The following is a 24,141-nucleotide window of genomic DNA, read 5'->3' as shown; positions in this document are numbered from 1 at the left end:
AGGTGTGCTTCAGGGATGAGAGTTTATGAAACTCTGATTTCTGGGGAAGGCCCGTAGGTCTTGTTTTCCCCTACCAAAGTGCTGGGAATTAGGACAGTTTATAGTAACCAACAGTGCTTTCTGATCCAACCAAGTGGGGTCTGGGGCTGAAGCAAAGCCTGCCTTTAGGGATATCCCCTTACCCTGGCATGTAAGGCAGGAAAAAGTAATCCACATTTTTGAGCAGCTTCTGTGTGTGGGCCCTGTGCTAAGCATGTTATTTGTAAACCTGGTCCCAATTCAGTCCTCACATCTGGCTTGAAACATGATGTTATTCCTCTAATTTTCAGACGAGGAACTTCAGGCACAGAGAGGCTAAATGACTCGTCCATGGTCCACTGATAGAAAGTGATGGAGTTCGAGATTGAAACCCAGACCTTTTGGAGTCCAAAACTTAGCCTCTTCCCACCTCCCCATTTTCTCACCCCTCAGTGGAATACACTGTGCTAGCTGCGCTTCCGTCTGTCACAAATGGCAGAAGCATAATTAGAATAGGATTAGGCCACAAGAGACATTTAATGGAGGTTACTGTGTGAGCACACAGAGCAGCTGAACCTTGGGGAGGGTGGAAGAGCAGTTAAGCTTTGGAATGTAGAAAGCCACATACCTGAGACTGCCATTAGGACATTCTCTGTAGCTCCTGCCTCTGTTTCTCTCTGCATATTGGTGGAATTCTTCTCTCACGCTGAAGATTGACATTATCCATATAACAGAAAGGATGGCCACTGACCACTCCCAGGATTTCTTAGAGCTGTAGACACTGGGTACGTGGTTTTGGAAAGAGTATGTAGAAAGAAGCCGAGATGGAATCACTCAGTCCTGAGTTTAAAAATCCCAAGAGAGGAAGAGATTCATTGGGTCAACTTGGGCCAAGTGTCACTACTGAACAATTAACCATGCCTTAAGGTGGGGTGGGGTCGGGTCATACAGATGGAATGGGGAGAGCGAGAAGATGGAATGGGGAGAGAGAGAAGGAAGGTCTGTGCTGGCCAGCAAGCTGGAATGGCCACTGCATCTCTCAGGTAGGGGCCATTTCTACAGCTGTGGGAGAGCAGAGAACCAAAAATCACATTTACAGCAAAGCAGGTGGCCGATTTCCACATCCAGCCTAAATGAAGTTCAACCACACCCTGGGCTGAGTGGGAAGGCTGCCCTTCCTATGTGTATGTTAGGCTAGCTTCTCTAGAAGATAAAGCCTGGGGCAAAAATTAAAACTGAGATGTTTCATTTGGAAGATGCAAATTCATGTCAGCAAAGGTGAGACACAAGGAAGTAAGGCAAAGAAGGATGTGAAGCCACATTAAGTGGTGTGTTTCCTTGATGGCTATTATGTCAGAAACAGCCATGGAGACACCCAGAAGGTCACTGCACAAGAGCGCTCAGCATGACATGTGGGACTTGGGTGGATGAGCTGCAAGGACAGACTATCATGAAGCAGTCCATGGAGAGAGGAAGAAAGAATGTATGTGTCCTGCTCCCTCTCAACTCCTATTTTCCACTGGTCAAAGTTTTCCTAGTGGGAGTTAACTCTTCTGCACTTCAGGATTGTATCACCCAGTCCTGATGGCAGCCTCTCAGGAGACCAGTTCCCACCCCATGCTGGAGAGTGTTTTCATCCAAGTCTGGAAGAGGTAAGAGGAGCCAGAAACTATAGGCATGGGGCTAGGAAGGGCCCATACTCCAGGACTTGTAGCCAGTCTGCCCTAAATGGCAGAACTGCCTGAGCTCAAGTCAGGCAGGGCAGCAACCTAGGCAGGGTGAGTGGCAGAATGTTCTGGAAGCAGGTGACATCAAGAGCCTTTGAGAAGGCTCATCAGATTTTGTTTGATGCACTGTGTGACCTTAGACAAGTCACTGAATCTCTCTGAGTCTCAGTGTCCTCAACTGTGAAATGGGGCTGATCGTACCTATCTATCTCCCAGATCAGAAATAATATTTGTCCCAGTTGAGTGTTGTGCCTGGCACCTAGCACGCACTCAATACAGAGGAGCCGTATTTGTAGAGTTCAGAGTTCTGACTCAGTTCTGGTGGCATTAGCATAGCTGGATTTCCTGAGGAAAGGCCACTGAGTTTCGGTCGGGTAGAGCTCTTGAGCTAGAATGTGGGGTGCCTTGGGAGCTCTGAAAGGAAGGAGAAAAGAAAGAGAAAATGCCACCCAGAAAGGAACTTCACAGTATCTGTCCATTGCTTTGTCCTCACCCAAAACTGGCTATATAATTTGAGGAGCTCACTGATAAATGGACATGTGGAGCCCCTTGTTCAAAAATCATTAAGAATTTCAAGATGGTGCCAGCAGAGTATTGAACCAAGCACAGAGCATGAGGCCCTGTGTGATTGCAGAGGTCACACAACCATAATGCCTGCCTTCCACTTACACGTTGCCGGAGTGCAGTATGTGGCGCCAGAGCTTGGCAATGTTCTATTCTCCCCAGCAACCTCTCTCTCTACCTGCACCAGGCTTGATGGGGTCTTGGAAATGTCCAAGGAGGGAAAGGGATGTTGGAGCTGATTGAAAATACCTCTACCTGAGCTCCAAGTGGTGTCATGAACAAGTACATACATAATATAGCAGTTAAGTGCAAATTTGGAATGTGTATGTATGTATAAAGTTGCTGTTGCATGGTTCTAGTAGTTACAGGAGTGTTGCCATGGTGATTGGCAGGGCCAGCTGTTGTTTCATTTCCCCCAAAGAAGTGTATGGTAGTAATAGACCCCTGGAGAGTCCTCCTGGGACAAGGAATGATGTTAAAAAAAATCTGCCAATTAATGAACAGGTAGTATAAACTGACTTCATACTCATTTGTTGTAATTAACAGGATTTTACAGGCTTTTGATGAGAAGTGGTTAATTTGGTATAGAAATGTGGAAGGTGGACTACTTTTGGAGCCTGGGTTTGAATCTGCACTGTGTCACTAAATAGCTGCATCACTTAACTCCTCTGAGCCTGTCTCCTTATTTAGAAAATGGGGATCATTACACCAAATTTGGAGGAGCATTCAAAAGAAAGGATATGAAATGCTTAGCTCAGTTTCTGGAGCATTGTAGATGGATACTACATGGTTGCTATGATGCTGAGATATTAATGAAATCATCATCATTATAATCATCATAAAGCTTCCATTTATTGAACGTTTCCACTTATATGTCCCTATGTTGTGTATGTTATCTCATTTAATCTTTATAACAACCCTATCAGTGAGTCCACTGTTATCCTCATGTTATAGATCAGGACACAGAGGTTAAGAGATTTGCCTGAGGTCACACAGCTAGTAAATGACAATGTCAGGATTCAAATTCAGGCAGTCTAACTCCAGAGCCCCGGCTTTTAACCCTTATACACAGTGCCCCTGGGATGAGGATTAATAAAGACATGAAGCCTAAGAGACATGCATTTCTGGCTTTCAATTGGCTCTGAAAGATTGGTCCTTGATGAAATGGAAACTTTGCTCCCTTTTGTAGCAAGGGCAGTGGTGGGGTGGGATGAAGGAGGGAGATTGTTGTAATAAGCACGTCTGATGGGGGCTGCTCTGTGGACCAGCCTTGCTCTGTCTCAGGGGTTCAGCCTTCTCTTCCTGAGGCCATCCTGCTGATTCCTCTGGAGTTGCAGCAACTCCTACCCTGGCCTGATCCATGGGTCAGAATCAGGGTCAGGATGAGTCAAGGCTGAATCATTGACTACTCACTCTAATGGCCCTTCCTCCCCAGGGCTCTGTTGATGCCGACCTTTGTCCTCTTCCAAACTAAGGAAAAACAAGTAAGCATACAAGCACAAAACCAGCCCATTGGACTTCTTGCTAATCCTATTTGGTTATTTAAGTGTGGCAGGTACCTTCTCTCCTCAGGGCCTTTGCACATGTTTCTACTCTCTCCTCCCAGGCTTCTCTTTGCAGTTCTCATTCTCAGTCCCATTTACTGTTGGACGAGTTCCTAATCACCCTTCATATCTACATGTAAATGTTACTTCTTCAGGGAAGCCTTCCCTGATTATCTTCCACTCCAGACTCCAAGTTCCCCTTCATGTACTCCTACAGTCACCTGTCTGCCTTTTGTAGCACTTAATCAGAATTTTAATTAAATGATTATGAGTGTAATGATTTAAGATTTGTCTCTCTCAATAAATGTTTTATTCACTATTGAATCCCCAAATGCTTATAACAATGGCTGACTCTGAATTTGTTAAATAAATGAACTAGCAAGTAAAACCTCCAAAATCTCACCATCCACCCTGGGGGAAAATCTTATGCTTTGCAAGGTGAGCCCTTCATAACTTTCCTAGCTTCCTTAATATTGTGGTCCTACTAAGTGTTCAGGAGAAAGCAAACAACACAAAATTATTATATAACTCAGTAGTTTGAGAAGGAAAAGCAGAAAGTAAAATTATTAAGCATCTACCACATATCTGGGCTTGTGTTTCTCATTGTATCCTCAAAAACCCTGCAATATAGAAGAAATTACTTGCATGTGACAAATGAGGAAACAAAAAAGAAAAAGGACAGAGCATTAGGACATGTCAGTCCCTTACTCTGGAATTCAGTGTCCTCTTCTGTAAAATGGGGTTGGGGATGAGTGAGCGAGGCAACCCTTAAGGTCTGTGCCAACTCACTTTCCTTTGGAGGTTTTGTCCCCTATTGTTTATTTGTGTGTGTGTGTGTGTGTGTGTGTGCGTGTGCATGTGCGCATGCAAGTGCACAAAATCATCTTGGAGAGGAGCTATGTCATTAGCTTGAATGCTCGGGCCTCAAACCCTCAAAGGAGGCACCTTGGATAATTACATTATGGAGTTTGAGCAGGGGTGTGTGTGTCCTGTGCACCCTGGGAAGGCTGTAATGTCTTGCTCAGCTTTTACTCTATTCCATAGAAAGGATTATAAAGGGATTAGATGCAAATGCACTTAAGATTTGGCTGATTTGGGCTTGTATTCCCGCACTGATGGTTGGGATATTTATTCAACCTGATATTGCAAGATGTTTTTCCTAGGTGAGAGCAGGCACTGCGATAAATGATAATGCAATCAGTAGCAGCAGGCAAGATGAGAAGATAATCATTTGCCTCACCTTCCTTTTGCTGGTTCTTTAGATTTCATCAATGTTTCCCCCTTTAAGCCTTAGAATCACTGCCCCTAAAACTCTAAGGAGAAAATGAAATTTTATTCTAATGCTCTGGGCAGTTGAGCCCCTGACATTTGCTAGAATTCCTTTAATCTTGCCCAAAACATTCAACTGGGAAGGAAATGGGAAAAAAATGTTATGAGCTGGGTTTAGCAGGCAGGGACCCACCTTCAAGAATGGGTCTGAGGTCTTTTCTCATTCCTGGGGTCATTCTTTTACTGGGCATTAGCATTTTCCAGGAGGATCTATCAAATGTTTCAGTTATTTGATTTTGCAGGTGCAAACAGACTGTTAGGTGAGACTGGAAAACTAGAAGCTATTATGCAAGTTGGAGAAATACCAGAAGAACATTTTAAATGGAAAACAGGGATCAAGAGAGGTTATGCAAAGGAGAATGTGGGAGAAAGAAACACAGGAGTGGTTGTGGATCTGTGAGGGGATGAGGGAAACCATCTTAGGAGATACAGTAACAAATCTATAGCTCTCTGTTCTAAGCACATTATGTGTGTGAACTCATTAACCCTCACCGTTACACTATGAGTTTGGTACTATTTTTATGTCTATTTTAAACATGAGGAAGCTGGGGTCCAGAGAGGTTGTGGACGCTGTCCTAAAGCCTACATGAGAGTCAGTGCTCTGTACTGATTTGTTGTCTCCTTCTTTGATAACAGCAGTAATCATTACAACCATGACAGCATTAATCACAGTGGCTGCAATTCACTGTTTACCATTAGCCAGGCTCTGTGCTGAGTCCTTATGTCAGGCTATCCTAGCAGATGCCTCACAGGTTGTAAATATTTTTATTCCAAATTGTACAGGTGAGGAAACAGGTGAGAGGAGGTTAATTAGGTTGGCAGAGATGGCACAACAGAGCCAGCGCTTAACCCAGTACTGCCCCAGTCCGAAGTCCATTGGTCATGGTGCCTTGTGTATTGTGGCAGGGCCAGCACTTTTTGGGCAACAGCTTACCCAGCCCAGGGCTGATCATTTTGTATTTTTCATCTAGGGACACTGGAAAGTGGTCAGCTCTTCTCTTCTTGCTTCTCATGGCTGGGTCTCTTGCGTTATCCTTGGCAGCTGTGTAATAGGCACACAGACCAATGAACGCAGAGGAATAGAGGCAAGGAAGGGGAGTACTTAGAATTATGAGGTTTTCACTTTTATTTATAAACTCAAAAAGGGCTGGAATTACACGATATTTATTTGCATACAGCTTTGTGATGTACAATGTGTGTTCGCATGCTCTATCTTTTTTAATCCCCATGTAAGGCAGTGAGATAGACTTGATTTATTAGTCTTGGTTTTAGGCTGAGGAAGAAGTCCAGGAGGTTCAAGTGACTCATCAGGATCACACAGCCAGAAAGTAGCAAAGTCTGTTCCTGACTCCAAGTCAGTAGGTTTTGTCAGTCTGTGGTTGTCGTTGGAGAGAACAGTTAGGAGACTCATGGACTAACACAAAAGGAATGAATGGGAGAGCAGGCAAAGGTTTGAACCTGCCTTGTTATCCCATAGGACAGGTAGCCCCACTGGCACCATGGCTCCGGCAGGCAGACAAACCCCAGGATGCTTAAACTGGGATCCAGGGAGGCTTATGTGAAATGTCCAAAATAGACCAGTTTATGGAGACAGAGAGTAGATCAGTGGTTGCCTAACGTTAGAGAGGGGTAGGAGGGGGAAAGGGAGTGACTGCTAATGAATACAGAGTTTTCTGGGGTGAAAGGTGATTAACTCTTCTAAGACTGATCATGATGGTGGTCGCACAGTTCTGTAAATATGCAAAAAACCATCAAAATTGTAGCAGGGAGGGCTAGTGCGTGAGGAACTCCAGGTTGGGAAGCAGGAGCTATTTCCTACAGGCTTTCTGGTCCATAAAGCCTCTGGAAGCAGACGCTGTTTACTTCTCACCGAGCAGTAATTGCTGTTTCTCTGCCAGTCTCCATCGCCCTTCTTTCTGTTCTGGCCTGGCAGGTGGTGCTGTAGGGAGAAGCCAGAATAAAAGAACCTCTCGTTGCCCAGGCCTGGGTTCCTGGTGGTGACTCCCTTGGGCCTGCACCACTGATGGAACCCTGCCAAGCTCTGCAGCCTCCCCCAAGCCCCAGGCCCTGTGATCCAGCATGGCCACCAGCCTTTCCCTTCTGACCCAGGATACATCAAGCCCAGCCTGAAGAGCAAACGCCTGTGCAAAGACTGCTTGCCAAATAAGAATGGACATAGCCAGTAACAACACATTCTGGGGGCTGTGGCCAGAATTCTGCACATTGCCCTCTGGGACCCCGCCTAATGCCTTTTTTACCCCAGCCCAGTCTTTGACAGTGCTTTGCATGGACAGGTTCCAAAGGAAATAGATAAACTCTCTGTTTCCCTTCCCATGAGGAAACCACTTCATTCCCTGGAGAGCTGTCTACCTAGGAGGCTCTGTTAGGACCGTGAGGGGTGGAAAGAGGGGAGTGTCTGAGCAACTCTGAGAGCTGGGGGCTGCAGGGAGGATGGCAGTTTGTCTTCAGGGAAAACAGCCTTGCATGGGCTGTAAAGTGAAACTTACAGCTGGCAGCTTGCTTTCGTGGGAAGATTCTGGGTACAGAGGCTGGGGCTTAATTAGAGACAGAGACTAAAACTGGCCCCCAGGAGAAGAGACTGAGCAAGGTGGGCCGTAATGGTAAATGCCTCTGAGGTGCCAACTGCCAATGGCCCATATGTCTGGGGAGAACCAGAGAGGGAGGCTACATGGCGGGGAGGGAGGCAGGGAAAAAATTAAAAAGGAAGGGTCCCATCCCCTGCTGATAGGCTAAAACCACAAGGTAACTGTTCTGCATTCACATTTTATTTTAGGATCTTAGAATGAAAGCTCAATTAACTAGAATGGGGCAAAATGACAAATTTGAATTGTTGAATAACTCAGGACCAGGTGGAAGCCACTTTTCTGTTTCAACCTTTGCCAGGAAAAAAGAAGATGTTTGAAAATACCTTGGTCTCCTTCTCCTTGTCAGTGCTGGAGAGGGTTTCCCAGCAGTGTGTGTTCATACTGACATGCCACACAGCCCTTCACAGGCATGCCACCCGACTGAGCAGATCAGCACATGATATTGCATTTTGCAATAATTGAATACTTGTGCTGTGACGCTGGCTTGGATGATGCTGCAAAGAGAGGGATCCAACCTGTAAAGAAGTAAAATAGTGAATCCCTTTGATTTTCTTGAGATATGTGAGAACTTTGCTTTGGAAATATGCAGGGGAGCCCAAGAAGGATGACACATAATTCTACCTACACAGAAACCCAGGCTGGGGTGGGGGCGGTGTGGAGGTGACTAGAACCTTGTGATTTCTGCGGATGCATTTCTGGACCATGCATGACAAGTGTGATGACCCGCCATTTTTATAGAAAGGGTGAGACTTGCTTCAGCTGCAGTAATGATGATGTTATTCTTACTGACTTGTTTGGTGGTGTTTCACGTTTCTTTATCTCTTCCAGTGTGTCATCCACAGTTTTTGCATTCAAAGGGGTGTTATTCTCAAGCAGAAAAAGTTGAGACCCACAGGTGTTGAAAAGCAGGTAGAATGTGGAATAACCCCAATCTTTGCAGTGGCCATTTGCATGGAAAACTATAGAGTAGTGCTACTTTGGGAAGCCCTGCTGGTTACACAGTCAGATCCCAGGGTGATGGCACCGTGGTGTGGCTGCCACACTCCTTCCATTGTGCATCAGCAGCAGGGCATTTCCGTGGAGGGGACAGGGTGGTGTCCTGGGCTAGGGTGTGGCCTAAGGGGATCTAGTGGTGTAGATAGTCATGGGCCCTGTCGCCATGAAGCACACAGATGCTTGGCACACTATGTAAATCTCTCCCTTTCGATGCTTCCATTAATTTTGTTTCTTTTGTGGACCAACTATTATGGGTTGACTTGGGTCCTCCAAAAAGCTATGTTGAAGTCCTAACCCCTAATTCCTCAGAATGTGACCTTATTTGGAAATAAAGTCATCACAGGTGTAATTAGTTAAAATGAGGTCATTTGAGTGGAGTAAGCCCTTAATCCAATATGACTGGTGTCTTTATAAGAAAAGGACAGAGACACACACGGGATGGGCAACTCTGTGCAATGAAGAGGCAGAGATTGGAGTGATGCAGCTGTACACAAAGGATGCCAAGGCTTGACAGCCACTACCAGAAGCTAGGAAGACGCAATGAAGAATTCTACCCCAAGCTCCAGAGGGAGCACGGACCTGCTCACACTTGGATTCTGGACTTCTAGCCTCCAGAAATGTGAAACAGTAAATGTCTGTTCCTTTAAGCCATCCAGTTTGTGGCAGCCCTAGGAGACTAATATCCCAGTCTCTACCCTGCCCCAGCATTTCAGCCTGATCCATATATTTTCTTTTAAAATGCTCAGATTTGCACCAAAGTTAGCATCTAGGCCTGCAGGCTGGGGGCTATTCTGCCTCCTCATGATGCTTTTGCACGGCTCTGCTCCAGTGTGCATTGTGTTTGTCTTGGAGGGTGCCTCTAGCAGGAAAATCTTAATGTTCTCATTTTCAAGCTTGGAGGGAGACCGTTGTTCTCAGTACTAAAACAACAATTCTGTTTACCCAGGGTTTAAGTAACATTTTCTCACCAGATCCTCTCAACACACATTCTGCAGCTCTTTAACATTGCGGTTTTTCTGACCTTATTTTTACAGACATTTTAGGTGAAAATATTTATCAATCCCCGATCCAATTCTCCCCGTTAGGTCGCAGGATTCTCCACACAGCCTAGAAGCTGCTGGAATGACCAGAGTACACTTTCTCCACATCTCAGAGAGACCAACTCATTAGCTGTTTTTATTACTGACATTTTATTTGAAGGTACGTTTGACATTTAACCTTAGGAGATGGTCCCTAAATCCATTATGCATTTACTGCCTCAGTGGGACTCACAAAGGAGAGAATTCCGGGTGGCAGGCCAGGCTCTGGGAGAAACTTCCAGCGCCAGGCCAGTCCCCAACATTGATTCACTTCATGTTCTCTGGAAGTCTCCTGCCCACAGCAGCTGCTCCTTCAAAGAGGGAAATGCTTTGGACTCATGATTTGAACCGGAAGGGATGGCTGCAGCCCAGGTAGGCCCAGGCTGTGCTCTGGGCTGAAGTGGGGGCATGAGGAGGAGCTTTGGGGGCCTCTGAGCTGTTCAGTTCTACTCATCCACACTTCATTTTAAAATGGTGCAAGGTGACTGGGAGTTTGGAAATCTAGGTTATCAAGCTAGCTGAATGTATGACTTTGTAAAGTAAGAAGTTAAGAGCATGACCTTTGGGGTTTGGCTACCAGCTCTGAACATGACTAGCCATGTGAATCTGGGCAAATTATATAACCTTTATAAGCTTCAGTCTCCTCATCTGTAGAATGGATGGAGTGGTAGAGGGAGATATTCTTAACCTCACACAGCCAGTGTGGAGAATAAAAATTATCATATTTATAAAGCACATAGCACAATGTCTGGTACACAGGAGTAAATGAAAGCAGGCATTATTTTTCTGGGCAACTCACTGTGTATCTCTGGACCTCTCTTTTTCCATCTATAAAATGGGAGCTCACAGCACTTACAGCTCAAATGTTATATTCTATGAGGGAACTTGCAGCCTCTCTGTCCTCTACATCAACCATGTATTGTCTCTGCTTCTGTCTTTTACTTTTCCGTCATTTTATTTTTAACTGTATTTTTTCGTAATCATGAACACAATTTTTAAAGCACAAACATAGAAAAAGAAATTTAAAAGTCTACAATTTCAGAACCCAGAGAACATTTTCCAGTATCACTTTCCAGTTTCTACATATCCTTTTTTCACTTTGTAATTTCATGTGAACATCTTCCCAGATGCTAATTGCTCTTCGGCAGCATCTTAAATAGTTTGACAACCCAGAGTACAAAGGCCTTGAAAATTATTTGACAAAATGTATATTATGAATACTAAAATCGTTTTCAGTTTCTCCCTGATACAAATGACACTGTAAGGAGGTTACTGTGATTCAGGAAGTGATGCTGGAGGCTTGGGTCAGGTGGAAGCAGGGGGATGGTGGGAAGTGGTAGGACTGTGGTTGCTCTGAAGGTAGAGCTGGGAGGATTTGTTGGTTGATGGGATGAGGCATGTGAGTGACAGAAAGGAATCAAGGTTGACTCCAAGGGTTTCAGCCTGAGCAACTAGAAGAATGGGCTTGCCATTGACTGAGACGGGAAAGGCTGCACATGCAGCAGGTTTGGGAGAGAATAGCAGGAATTTGGTTTTAAAGTGTTACTGTGGAGAGGTCTTTATATGTGCAAGTGGAGATGTCAAATAGGCAGGTGGAGATATGAGCGTGGAATTCAGGAAGATATCGTGGCTGGAGATATAAATTAGGATGTCATCAATGTGTAGAGATGGACTTAGAGACTTGAGATCAAATGAGATCTCTAAGAGACTCCAAGAGCTGCAGAACTCAGAACAGCTTCTACCACATCATGGGGATCTTTTGTCTTTCTGCTGCAAGTACATGATGACTTAGGCCCCTTTTTTCTTAAGCCAGTGGTGTGGTATTCAAGTTTAAGCCCCACTATACCAAATGAACTGCCACCTTTCCTAACCACTCCCACCCCCAAAGTCCAGAACCGCCACCCTCACTAACAACACCTTGGGCAGGAAATCACAGAAGCCTTTCTCAGCTGAGGATAAAAGAGGCTTAAGTTGTGAACACTTTTAAGACTGATTTATTTACAGCCTATAGGATTGTGCTAATTTGTGCACCTTGCTTAATTCTTCACCACAACTCATTTCTTTGTTACAAGCAGAATGAGCCACCTCTACTTTCCCTGTTTCATTTCCCTTTGGCTGATGTTGTGGGACGGGAGCATGAGGGTCCAGGGGAGATGACAGAATGCACTTGCAATTTTGGCTGGCTCTATTTTGGTCTCTCTGACTGTTCAACAACCTCTGCAGAGAAAGAGTAGGAGAAATGAGGACTGCAATAAAGCCAAGGGGCTCCCTGCTGGACTGCTGTTTCCATCCCGATGAGGACCTGAGGTTCCAAAGGCTGGGCAACAGACCAAGGTCACTATATACAACATACCCAAGTATTCATGTCAGCAGTGGGGTTTTATGAAATTTCAGTGAACAAACAAGAAAGAGATAATGGTAGATGAAGCTATTAACAGAGTTAAAAAGATGAAATTTCAGCTGGGCATGGTGGCTCACACCTATCATTACAGCATTTTGGGGGGCTGAGGTGGGAGGATCAACTGAGCCCAGGAGTTCATGAACAGACCAGGCAACATAGCAAGACCCTCTCTCTACAAAAAAAAAAAAAAAAAAAAAAAAAAAAAAAAAAAAAAAGAAATGGGTTTTGCAGAAGAGAAAGGATATGGATTGGTGAGAAAGTAGTAGAAGGAATCACTGCTAACTCCCTTCTTCTGGCCTGCACAGTCCACTTTCTTGGTTTCTCATGCCTCTGATATGATCACTTTGGAGCCACAGTTTGCAAAACCTCACAGCCACCCTGCTGAAAGCCTGGAGGTTGTGCATGTGAGCATGCCCTGGCGTGGTGTTCCTCCTTTGTGGGGTTTGTCTCTCTAAGTCTTTCTGCCTCTGATTCTGAACTCTCACACATCCTTCAGTGGAATCACCAAACCTCTAGAGTTTCGATTTCTTCAGCTTTTAAATGAGGATGATGATACCTCCTTGCAGAACTTTTGAGAGGATTAAGTAAAACTGCCCACAAATTGCCCATCTGTACCTGGCACTTAGTTCAGTATCATGCACCCCAGACTGACACCAGTCCTGCCTCTCAGGAAGTGGCCAAATTATTTTTAGCCCTGCAAGGAGGAGGTGGTTGAGCATCAAAGGTTCAGGAGTCATTCCAGAATTTCAGGATAAGCCCCCAGAGGTAGGCTAGGCTCTTGGCCAGGCTTATCCAGATATTGTACCAGGCACCAGTGACACACCAAACAGCCAGAGGAGGCTCCTAAAGGAGTGGTTCTCAGTCAGCGTTCTGTGGTTCCCACCCTGGTGTGCCCTAAGACCCTTTGTAGGTAAGAAAGCCCATTAGGATCAATGGGTGAAAATAATCTTGTTATAGCTGAGGATAACTACTGATAGAGACATGTCTGCAAAACTGAACATGGACTGAGCCATAGCACTGGGGAACAACTTTGCATTATGATGGAGGTGTAGAATCGTGTCCAGCCTGTGCCATAGAAAGATAATATGTTTGCTAGGAGCAATAGAACTGTGTTTTGTCAAAATACAAGAGGGCATAGCTGGGGCAGTAAACAATTCCTCTCAAGCAACAGCACAGAGCTGAAGAGGGACAAAGAAGTAGGGTGAATAGAGTGGGCTATTGACTTCTTCCTTCTGGGCTTCAATTTCTTCATGTGGGCATGGAAAGATTAATGGATGTTCAACTTTCCTGGGTAACAGACTTCTAGGGGAATCTCATCAAAGCTTCATTCATTCAGTCATTCAACCATCCATTTATTCAACACATATTTTGTTATGCATCTATGATGTTCCAGACCCACGCTAAATGTTGAGATTCACAGGGAGTAAAGGGGAAACAGCCTACCCTTACCTTGGCTCAATTGACTTTGATTCTGTTATTTAACATTCAGCCCAGGAAGCTCTCCTGACCCACCCCTTCTCTGTGGTTAGATCAGGTACCTCTATCCCATGCTGAGTGCAGCTGCACACCTGCCATCTGTCTGTGCACAGACTGGACGTTACTCCACCTCCAACCAGATGTAGAGTTGTTCTCCACACTGCGCTGCAGTCCGTGGTCTGCCTTACAGCTTGGCTGTGTCAGTAGATGTCCTCAGTTAGAACAAAACACCCTGCCTTTTGTTGGGCTTTTCCTTCACAGCTGTAATTAAATAATCATGTAATTAGTTCATTCACTTGATCATTCAGCAAACATTTATTAGTTGTTTAACATTCTTCTCATCTGATAAATGAAAGCAGAGGTCACATCTGACTTATTCACTCCTGTGTTCCTGGCGTGACGTGTAAGAGCTAACAGAGTATAACGATAAGAATTGCCCTGGACAGGGTGTTTGCGCCCCTACTCAAAATTCCTATGCTGAAATCTTAACCCTCAATGTGATGGGATTAGGAGGTGGGGCCTTTGAGAGGTAATTAGATCATGAGGGTGGAGCCCTCATGAATGGGATTCACATCCTTATAAAAGGGACCCCATAGAGCTCCCTCACCTTTTCAGCTGTATGAGGAAACGAAAACGATGAGATGAGAGTCTGCCACCCAGAAGAGGGCCCTCACCAGAACCTGGCCAGTCTGGCACCCTGATCTGAGACTTCCAGCTTCTAGAACTGTGAAAATAAGTATCTGTTGTTTATAAGCCACCCAGTCTATGGTACTTTGTTATAGCAGCCTGAAGTAAGCAATATTAACAACAATAAGAAGAAGAACAACCACTCAACTTTATTAATTCATTCCCCAAATCTTCATGGAACACCTGCCTTCTGCCACCAAATACCAACTGGGTCTGTTGGGGCAGGCTTCCCAGGTGCCTGGATAAAATGATGAACAAGGCAAGCGCACAGTTCTTCCTTCGTGCAGGCTGGGCTCTTGTAAGGTGCTTATTGTGTGCCAGGTGCTGTCCTAACTCTTTATGCCTATTTAACCTTGACATTTCCTTTTAACATGTGTGCTTTCATTATCACTATTTTATGGGTGGAGAACTGAGGCACAAAGCAGTAAGTCCCTTGCTGAAGGCCACAGAGCTGGGAGATGGTAGAGCCAGGGTTTGAACCCTGATGATGTAGTTGTAGCTGCCTCTGCCACCTAACAGTGCGTGCTCTATAACTAGCTGCTGAGTGAATGAAGGAATGAGAGAATACCCCTTTTCCAGGTTTGACATTCGGGAAGTCTGCCCCTGCCTTAGCTGAGATTCAGCCCAACACGTCAACACACCATGTTACTCCTCCCATCTCATTAAAGCAGATCCCCCAGGCTGAGGCTGGCTGGCTGGAGTACTGACCTGGAGGAGAATGTCCTTTAGCAAAGAGCTCCATGGAGAAAGTGAGGCAAACTGTGTGATCACCAGAGTAGTGTTGATTCCACAAACACCAACTGGGCCTCTCAGGGAGATCTTGGCCCTTCTCTGGGAATGCTGAGGCTGGAATCTGTGAAGCACTTTTGAGAATTCAGCTGCAGCGTGAACCTGCTAATTAGGGTTGTGTTTATTTTGTACTACATAAAGCAGATTAGATTAACTGAGCAAGACGGAAGCATTTTGAGGGATAACGCTTTCTCTCTGGCCCAGGCTTTCTTTAACTTTACTGTTAGGGCCTGAGGGCACTGAGGTCCTTTCTTTGCTGGACCAAAGGAGACAGAGGGTTTCCTGGCAGGGCGCCCAGAGCTCGACTCTCCTCCACGCTCAGGCAGCGGCTGACCACAGGGACCACTGGAAGGATATGACTGCCTCTAATCCTCTTATTGCGATGCACTTGTAAACAAACACTCTCGGGCATTTTACCAGACAACAGCCCAGGAGCTGACACCAGCTCATTTTCAGGCACGCACGACCAGCTACAGATGAATTTTAAAATGCTGCTGAAAACTAGAAAAGTATTAAACGACTTGCCAGGGCGGAAGGGAGAAGCCATGGGATGCCCTGCCAACCCCAAGGCAAAATTCTCCCCATAGCCTGTGGGGCCCACCTGATTGTCTATGCCTCCCTGTCCCATACCACATTGTATCCGATTATCTCTGCCTCCCCAACCTGTACCTCACTGTGTATTTAAGCCATGCTGCCGGCTTTCCATTCAGTGACAGCTCCTTTCTGCCCCAGGCTCTATGCAAATGCTGTTCCCCCTTTCCCTCCTTCCTCCTTTCCCATCCTCTAGGGCCTGCTCCCCTACTTTACCCTATCTTTGGAGACCCTAAGCTAAGGCTTCTCATAGAGGGCATGAGCTCCCCAGGAACAATCAAAAACAGCTCAGATTTCAGGAGGCAGAAACAGGAAGATGCACTTTGCCAAGTGAGAGCCCTATGGTGTGTCTCCAGGTACCTCTGGGTACCAGGTGCTCTGCTGGTCTCAGTCCCAAGCTGGCACTCACAGAAGGCAGGGGCATGGGCCATGGGAGAGCAGAGGCCACTGCTGGCTGCCATTACCATTTCATTACTCATCTGCTAATTGTGGCAAATGGGGATTTTACAGCTCCCCTGGCCCGCGCTGTGGACTACGAGTGGTTTGATGGAGAGGGAATGGAAGACCAGCCTTGGAATTTTTTTAAGAAGTCCCATGTGCCTGCCTACCTGGTTCATTTGGACCCTGCAAGCCTGCATTTGGGTCCAACAGCCATTTGGCCAGGAGGCAGGGCATGGTGATGGGCCTGGGAACCCAAACACTCCAAGCTGAACCCTGCCTCTCTCCATCAGGATAGAAGTCTTCCACTTGGGCCATTCATAGTGGGTAGCCAGTGGTTGCCACTGGGTTTAGAAGAGTGATTGAGTCACGTGCTAATGCTGGGCAGACCCTCTGAGAGGAGGCTGAGGGGGCTGTGAGGAGACACCAGGCTTCCTCTTGGAGACCATGGACCCAGAGGCCAGTTTCCAAGTCCTAGGTAGCTGTGAGCCACAGCAGCAGAGAGCCAAGCTTTGAGGAGCACAGGCTCTAGAATCCACGGCCAAATCGGAGCTGGCTCTGTAAGTGATGGGACATTCAGTTTCTGAGTTATGGGTAAGATGAAATTAGATAATGTACGTAAATGCTCAGCAATAAAGGATCCAGTTATCGGGGAGGGAAAAGAAAATTCTCACGCCCTGTGCAGCGCACAGTTTCATTCTTGACCTATCTTATGTGTTAGTGGGGATATTTGAGGAGCCCCTGATCCTATCTGCAGCTCTGTAATAATAACCAATAATTATATCTGACATCAGTGAGCACTTATTGAAGTCCAAGGGCTTCAGTCTTTTGTGTCTGATCTTCACAACCACCCTACACATAGGCCCTCTGAGATCCATTTTCCAGATGAGGAAGCAGGAATCAGGGGGAATAAGTAACGTGCCAATGGTCGCTCCAGCAGAGACGCAAACCCAGGACTGTCCCTCTGCGTGGCTTCGGACCAGGGGTCCTCTGGACCCTTCCTTTCTCTTTGGCCACTATCATTCGATCACTTTTGTGAAGAACTGTAGCCAACTACTCTCTCTCCCACCCTCTTCTCTGAGAGGCAGAATTTGGCAGGGGCTAAAACTGGGGTTTTGGAATTTAGGCAGATGGGTTTGGATCCAGCTCAGTGGCCTACTAGCTGCATGGCTTGGACAGTCATTTGCCCTTTTTGGGCCACATTTTTATGTTTGTAAAGTGAGGATAAGGCCTGCTACATAGAGAGGTCACAAGACAGTAAATGAGCTCAAGGACCTGCTGGTGCCCGACATACACCAGATCCCACTTGTCTTCCTCAAGGGCAGCTGTGCCACTTGGAAGCCACCACACAGCCTCCCTCTTCTGCAGAACAGCAAGAGGGTAGGAGGCAGCTCAAAATGAAGCCACAGTGCACCCCTCACAAAGGCATTCCCTTCCCTCCACTGTCTCCAAGCCCACCACTGGAGGAGGAGTCCACTGCCTTATTTTTTTATTTTTTTATTTTTATTTTTGATAGAGAGAGAAGTGGTCCAGGGAGCATCTGCTTCTGTGTTTACAGGAGTGTGGCCTCCAGAGGTTTCTGATTTTTGGTGAGAAACAGCTTAGAGGATGCGGCCCCACATCTTCAAGAGGCTCACAGAGTCAGCAGTAAGGGGTCAGCAGCAGTGACCCCACCTTCTTCCCTCCTCACCAGCTGGGGTTATCCAGAGTGCCCCTGGCCCCCGCTGGAGCCCATGAGGCCCTCCTTAGCCTCCTCACCACTGGAGTGCCACTGGTGTGTGTCCAGCCTTCAGACAGTCACTCTCACCCCCACTGGCACCTTGTGGCCAGCATCTGAAGTATTGGACATGCCTTTCTTCACTGTGACACAATTTTTCTGCATAGGAGAAAAATCAGGGCACTTCTGAGTAAGGGAGTTGCTGTGTTATTCTGCAGAAGAGAACAAACTCTGTCCAAGCTATTATTTCACGTCTGTTCTTAAGAACTGTCACTGTAATTCCCCAATGTCAACAGAATCCTGATGGCATGCCTGCCTGGAGCTCAGCGTCCTGCACGTATCAGCCCCAACCTACCTCCGGGGTCTTACCTGCAGGTATTATTATTGGGAATAATGATGGCTGCTGATTAAAATAATCATATCATCCACAGTTGAAGACTCACAAGGTGTAAGGCCATCTCCTAAGCACGCGACACATTATCTCACTGAGTTCTCATCGGAGAATGTATCCAGAGGAAGTAGGTGTTAGGTCTCATTTTGCAGTGAGAAATCTGAAGCCAGGAGGGGGTACCTCGCTTGTCCCTGGGCTCCTAGACTTCAAAGCTGAAGCTTGTGCCACTCTTGTCGACTATCACTCCAGACTCAAAGCCCCATCTCCTCCACACAAACTCCCTTCTCCAGTGAAAACTGCCTACTGCCCAGTCCTCCTGTGTGCCTTCCACATGCCTTCCCCATGCTTGTCAGGCTGTTCCCTTGACCAGGAAGACCTTGGGGACCAGCAAGGTGAAATGGACGGGGCACAGGCTCTGGAGTCAGGAACAGTGCATCCTTCCTGTTCCACTTCCTAGCTCCCAAACTATTTAAGCTTTCTGGGCCTCAGTTTCCTTACTTGGAAAATGGGAAGATGTCATGTCCTCATTGATTTGGAGAGGTAACATACACAAAACATCTGGGTGGTGGCACTGACTTACCTGTCTGAAGTTCTGCCTGAAGTTAGAGGCCTCCCTCTAGAGCGAGGCCTTCTCTGACTAACTCAGTCTGGTGACATTTCTTCTTCCGAGCCACTCTTCTTTCTCCTCTAGGAAGTCCATGTGCCATAAGGGCAAGGGCCCTCACATTGACTTAATGCCATCACTTGCACATTGCAAGAGCTTGATCAAGGTTTGCAAAGCAATTGCTCTTCAGGACTTGTCACCATCTGCACCCCACCTTCTTCTCCAGCATCCTCGCTCTCCCCAGTATCTTCACTCTTCACCTCCCATCGCCCACTCTGAGCCTCCTGTATCTGACTCCCTGTGTCCCCAGACACTGAGGTTCTCTCTTACCTCCTGGCCTCTCTGTGTATAATGTCTTCCTTCACTTCTTTCCCTGGGTAACTTCTGGTCTTCCTTTAAGATTTAGCCCAGGTGTTTTCTCCTCCTCCACGAAGTCTTCCAGATACCCCAGGCTGGTTAGATACTCCTCCTCTCTGTTCCCACAGCCTCTGACTTCTCTCTTAGCACTTGTCAACCTGTATTTGTCCTGTTTGTTCACCTCTCTATCTCCCCTGGTAGGATATGATCCCCTGAGGGTAGGGACCCTGTTGTTGTCGTCTCTGGAGTCCTGGCATTTGACATGGTGGCCATCACAAAGCCAGTATTTGTTGAATAGATGGATGACTGGAGGAATGAGCACCTGGCTGAAAAATTCTGCACATCTGCCACTTGGAGTATCTGCCGATTGGGTTATGCAATGTCTGTGTGCGTGATGTCACTTGGCCACCTTTACCTTTGTGTCCAAGAGACTGTGCCAGCTTGTAAGGGAATGGGACACAGTACTACAGAGCTGTGTGTAAATCTGCATGTGCGTTTTGTGCCTCCAGTTCAAACCTTGTTCATTAGCACAGCAATTAACAGCAGAGCCTAATGACAGATGGCCCATCTCTGCACCTGAACCCCTGGCTCCTTGGCAGGCTTGGAGCAGGGCAGGCACGTCTGGCATGGTTGATGTTTTCATTGATCTAGTGAGTTCAGCTCCCAGAGCTGCCGGCTATGGAGACAGTGAGCTGACGTCAGTGCTGGCATTGGTTGGGGGCTGGGCCTAAAAGGGCCAGGCTTGTAAGAGACTCTCGGAAAGCTTGTTGAAGTTTGGGGACTTGATTGTTTTTATCTTTTTTTAAAAGATATTAATTTCACATTGGGAAGTCCGAGCACCCCACTCTCAAATTTTCTTAAGCTCCAAGGACTTACCTAGGAGATGATGTCTCTTTCCTGCTAATTCTTTACAAGTTACTGGCCTTTCTACAATTGTTATTTAGGATTGTGATATCCAGGCTCTTTGGCTTCAGCTAACAGACACTCACAGCTTAGTGTCTGGAGTGGTATAAGATCAGTGTTGTGTAAACACAATTAAATTCAGCAAGTTTGGAGACGTGGGGTGTTTTTCTTCCTGTTAGTCCTGGGTTTGAATTGACTTCCTGGTTATTACCCTGTGAATGACATTCATTTTTCCATGAAAGAAATATCAAATTGGTGTTCAAATAGTTGTCTGGGTCATAAATTCAAGCTAAAGTGCAGCGTCCTAAGCCAGAGTGGATTTCACAGAACTGGAGTTTGTTAGAGCTAGAAAGGATCTTTCTGTCCAACCTGTACCATTGACAGATGGGGAAACTGGGACCCAGAGAAGTGCATTGATTTGCCCAAGGACACACAGCAAGCAGGTGGCAGAGCTGAAGTCACGCATTGGTCTCCAGTGGCCTCTTTCCTACAACATGTTTCAGCTCATCAGAAATGCTCAGGCTTTGCCGTGTGCCAACCCCAAACCACTCTAGCATGAATTTCTTAAGTAGTGTTGGATATGCTTCCTTCAGCCGGACATCAAACTTGTTCTGAGTGAAATAGAAGAGGGGGTTCAGGCGGAGGAAGTGAGGACTGCGGTCTGTCGTTAGAGATGTGGAAACCACACATCTTGTTTAGAAAGGTGTTGACAAGTCTGTGTGCCCAGGGAGCCATGCAGGGGAAGAAGGTTAGAAGGCTGGGGAGTCCCCAAGGTAGGAAGCAACTTCAGTAAGAACCTGCCCATCTTTGCAAAGCGGGCACTTCTCTCAGTGAGGGGGTTGCAGGCAAAACTGCGGGGATAGTCTTGTTCCCACAGAAGAAGTGGTTGGAGAAATACCTGTCACATCATGAAACAATGCCCTCATTCTGCATTTTCTTATCTAGGAGACAAAAAATGCCTCCTGGAGATAACCTACCTGCCCTCCCTTCCTTTAAGGAAGTTTAACCTTTCTCCCTCATTGATATGGAATCCCAGGTATTTATCTGATGATCTGCTGAGATTGGTAGTTCAGAAAAACCAGTCTTCAGGCTTATGGGCAGCTGGACGAGTATCCTAGGGTGGAGGCCCAGGTCTCGGGGATAGGTCCCACCTCTCCTGATAATGTTCCCCACCTCCCTGTCAGGAGGTGCAAAGGTTTGGGTGGGCATTATGAAATGTTGCCCCAGAAGAAGGGTACCTTCTCTGTCAGCATCATGCTAAGAGGTCCACACATGGCCCTACTGCCACAGTGTCACCAAGGCAGACCTGTCCTTTCTGCTTTGTCTTTTAAAAAAATCACCCCAGGGCCATTATAGCTCCTCCTGGATCCTGATTCACTGTGTATTTTAATCAAGCATAACTCTTAGAATGAGCAGAACACGATTTCATTTTTGTCTCTCAGTGTTTTCTTCTTCCCTGCAGTGAAAACTCAAAAGAGGTACCACAATGTTTTCACCCTCTGTCAGGTAATATCTTGCATAACTTGAAGTCACAAAACACAGTCTCAGTGTTAATTCCAACTCTGCATTTGAATTGGAGTTCAATCTTCTCCCCTTCTATTTCTAAAGTCAGCTTCAGAGCCAGCCTCGTTTCAGGGGAATGAGTATGATTGGCTTCTTCTCCCTTTCTCTGTTCATTTTTCACCCATTGTTTACTGACTGCACACTCCAGGATTGGATAAAGAAGAAGGGGAAAAGAGAGGGAAGGACAGTTTCCACTTGCCTGGTGTGCTTGTGCTTATTGGCAGACCCTTAAAACCCACTCTGCAGTAGAAGTCTTTCTTGCTTTCTCAGAGTTCCCAGGATGGCTGGGGATGCTCTCCTGCAGTCCCCTGACCTGGCTGATTGCACTTGATCCTGAAGCCACCACTGGCTTGGCAGCCCCTTAGGAAATCTGAAGTTCATTCCAGCTTTCTGCTGAGGTCCATTACTTCCCTGGGCCAACTCTTTCTGTTACGCAAAGTCCATATCTGGAAAATACCATTTTTGTACCCACAAACCCTGGGAGTAAGGTAGTGGAAACTCTTCCTCATCCCAGCTTTCCTTCTCAGGCCAACATTCCTGTGGAAGTCCCAGGTCCCTGGGGTTCATGGGCTCCTTGGCTGCTGCTGGGGAGGGAGAGTTGGTTTATTTCTCCATGCTATGGCATATTTCTCCACCCCCCGCCCCCACCATCTCTATTGTTTATCTCTCTTGATATGGTTTGGCTGTGTCCCCACCCAAATCTCATCTTGAATTGTAGCTCCCATAATTCCTACGTGTTGTGGGAGGGACCCTGGGGGAGACAACTGAATCATGAGGGCAGTTTCCCCCATACTGTTCTCGTGGTAATGTATCGGTCTCACGAGATCTGATGGTTTTATAAAGAGTTTCCCCTTTTGCTTGGCTCTCATTCTCTGTAGTCTGCTGCCATGTAAGCCATACCTTTTGCCTTCTGACACGATTATGAGGCCTCCCCAGCCATGTGGAACTGTGAGTCCATTAAACCCCTGTTTCCTTATAAATTACCCGGTTTCAGGTGTGTCTTTGTCAGCAACATGAAAATGGACTAATACATTTCTCTTTCTCTCTCTCCATCTTTTATTATCTCCCAGCCAATAGCCACACTCCCTTGCTTTTAACTTTCCCAAGTCTGCATCAGGTCCAACGAGCTTCAACTTTCCAGTAGACAGACATCAGACTCTCCAGCCCATTGAAACTGCTTTTCCTAGTCCCTTCTGACTGGTCAAGCCCACCTCCCACCAGCACTCCTACACAGGGGAGTTCTGCAGACCTCCCTGCCACTTCTCTGTGGGGTTGAGGGTATAGCCAAGTCACAAGGAGATAGCTCCCTGCCCTGACACACACACACATGCAATCCTGGGAATCAAGTTACAATTGTTTCTCTTAACAAATGGTAGGGACATGGCAGTGGGGAAGTTTTCTCAGAGCTTTGTGAAATCAAGCCACGTTCCCCGCTCTGTGGTATGTGGCAAGCATGAAGGATTAATAATTTTTGTACCGAGGAAACAGCACACTCCCAATGCCTCTTCTCCTACCCCAATGTCATGTTTTTAATCTAGGAGGGGGCCACGGAGGGACAAAGGGGAAAGAAAAATGGTAGCAGAAATGGAGGTGGTTTGAGGAGATCTTTTGCATCAATCTGCTGTAAATCAGCCCTCATGGACTCTGGGCAGTTCTTTTCATGACCTTCTGGTATTTGCCTTCCCTCATCCCCTGCAATTTTTAGTGGTAAGGAGCGTTTTGCAGTTTAGGGACACTGCTGAGGGAACAGTGCGCTACATCTCTTTGTTATTTTTCATTCTTTCCTGAGACTGCAGGTGAGTCCACTTCTCATACACACTGTCTGACTTCCAAAGACCTGAAACTCCATGATCCCACACTCCCAAAGCAGGGATGGACTCCGGCAGGTGCACAGAGGCGGCTGGAAGGCATTTGCCAGCTCCCTTCCAAAATGAAGCTAGTTTTCCTTTAGCCTTCAAGCTGCCAAGCAAGAAGTCTATAAAACAGTGGTTCCCAGATCGTTGAATTCCCAAAAATATTTTTTAAGAATGGGAAGGCCGGGCGCAGTGGCTTAAGTCTGTAAATCCAGCACTTTGGGAGGCTGAGGCAGGCAGATCACAAGGTCAAGAGATCGAAACCATCCTGGCCAACATGGTGAAACCCTGTCTCTACTGAAAATACAGAAATTAGCCTGGTGTGGTGGTACACGCCTGTAATCCCAGCTACTCAGGAGACTGAGGCAGGAGAATCACCTGAACCCAGGAGGCACAGGTTGCAGTTAGCCGAGATCATGCCACTACACTCCAGCCTGGTGACAGAGTGAGACTCCATCTCAAAAAATAAAAGAATGGGAAGAAACTTATTTTGCCAAGAAAAAAGTAT

General features: G+C 46.5%; 1 protein-coding gene and 1 long non-coding RNA gene across 3 annotated transcripts in view; both read left to right on the top strand.

The window, feature by feature from the left end:
- LOC105486999 (neuron navigator 2) overlaps positions 1-24,141 on the top strand; it is a 767,789-nt gene that overhangs the window by 166,406 nt on the left and 577,242 nt on the right. The gene's annotated exons all lie outside the window — the stretch shown is intronic.
- The window catches only part of LOC139357494 (uncharacterized), a 75,639-nt gene extending 51,498 nt beyond the window's left edge, over positions 1-24,141 (top strand). The window contains exon 2 of the long non-coding RNA XR_011610772.1: positions 1-24,141. This exon is cut by the window's left edge and continues 45,560 nt beyond it. This is a non-coding gene — a long non-coding RNA (uncharacterized lncRNA).

The sequence above is a fragment of the Macaca nemestrina genome, chromosome 12 (genome assembly GCF_043159975.1).
Source record: "Macaca nemestrina isolate mMacNem1 chromosome 12, mMacNem.hap1, whole genome shotgun sequence".
Taxonomy (NCBI): Eukaryota; Metazoa; Chordata; class Mammalia; order Primates; family Cercopithecidae; genus Macaca; species Macaca nemestrina.
This window is presented reverse-complemented; position numbering and strand designations above follow the sequence as displayed.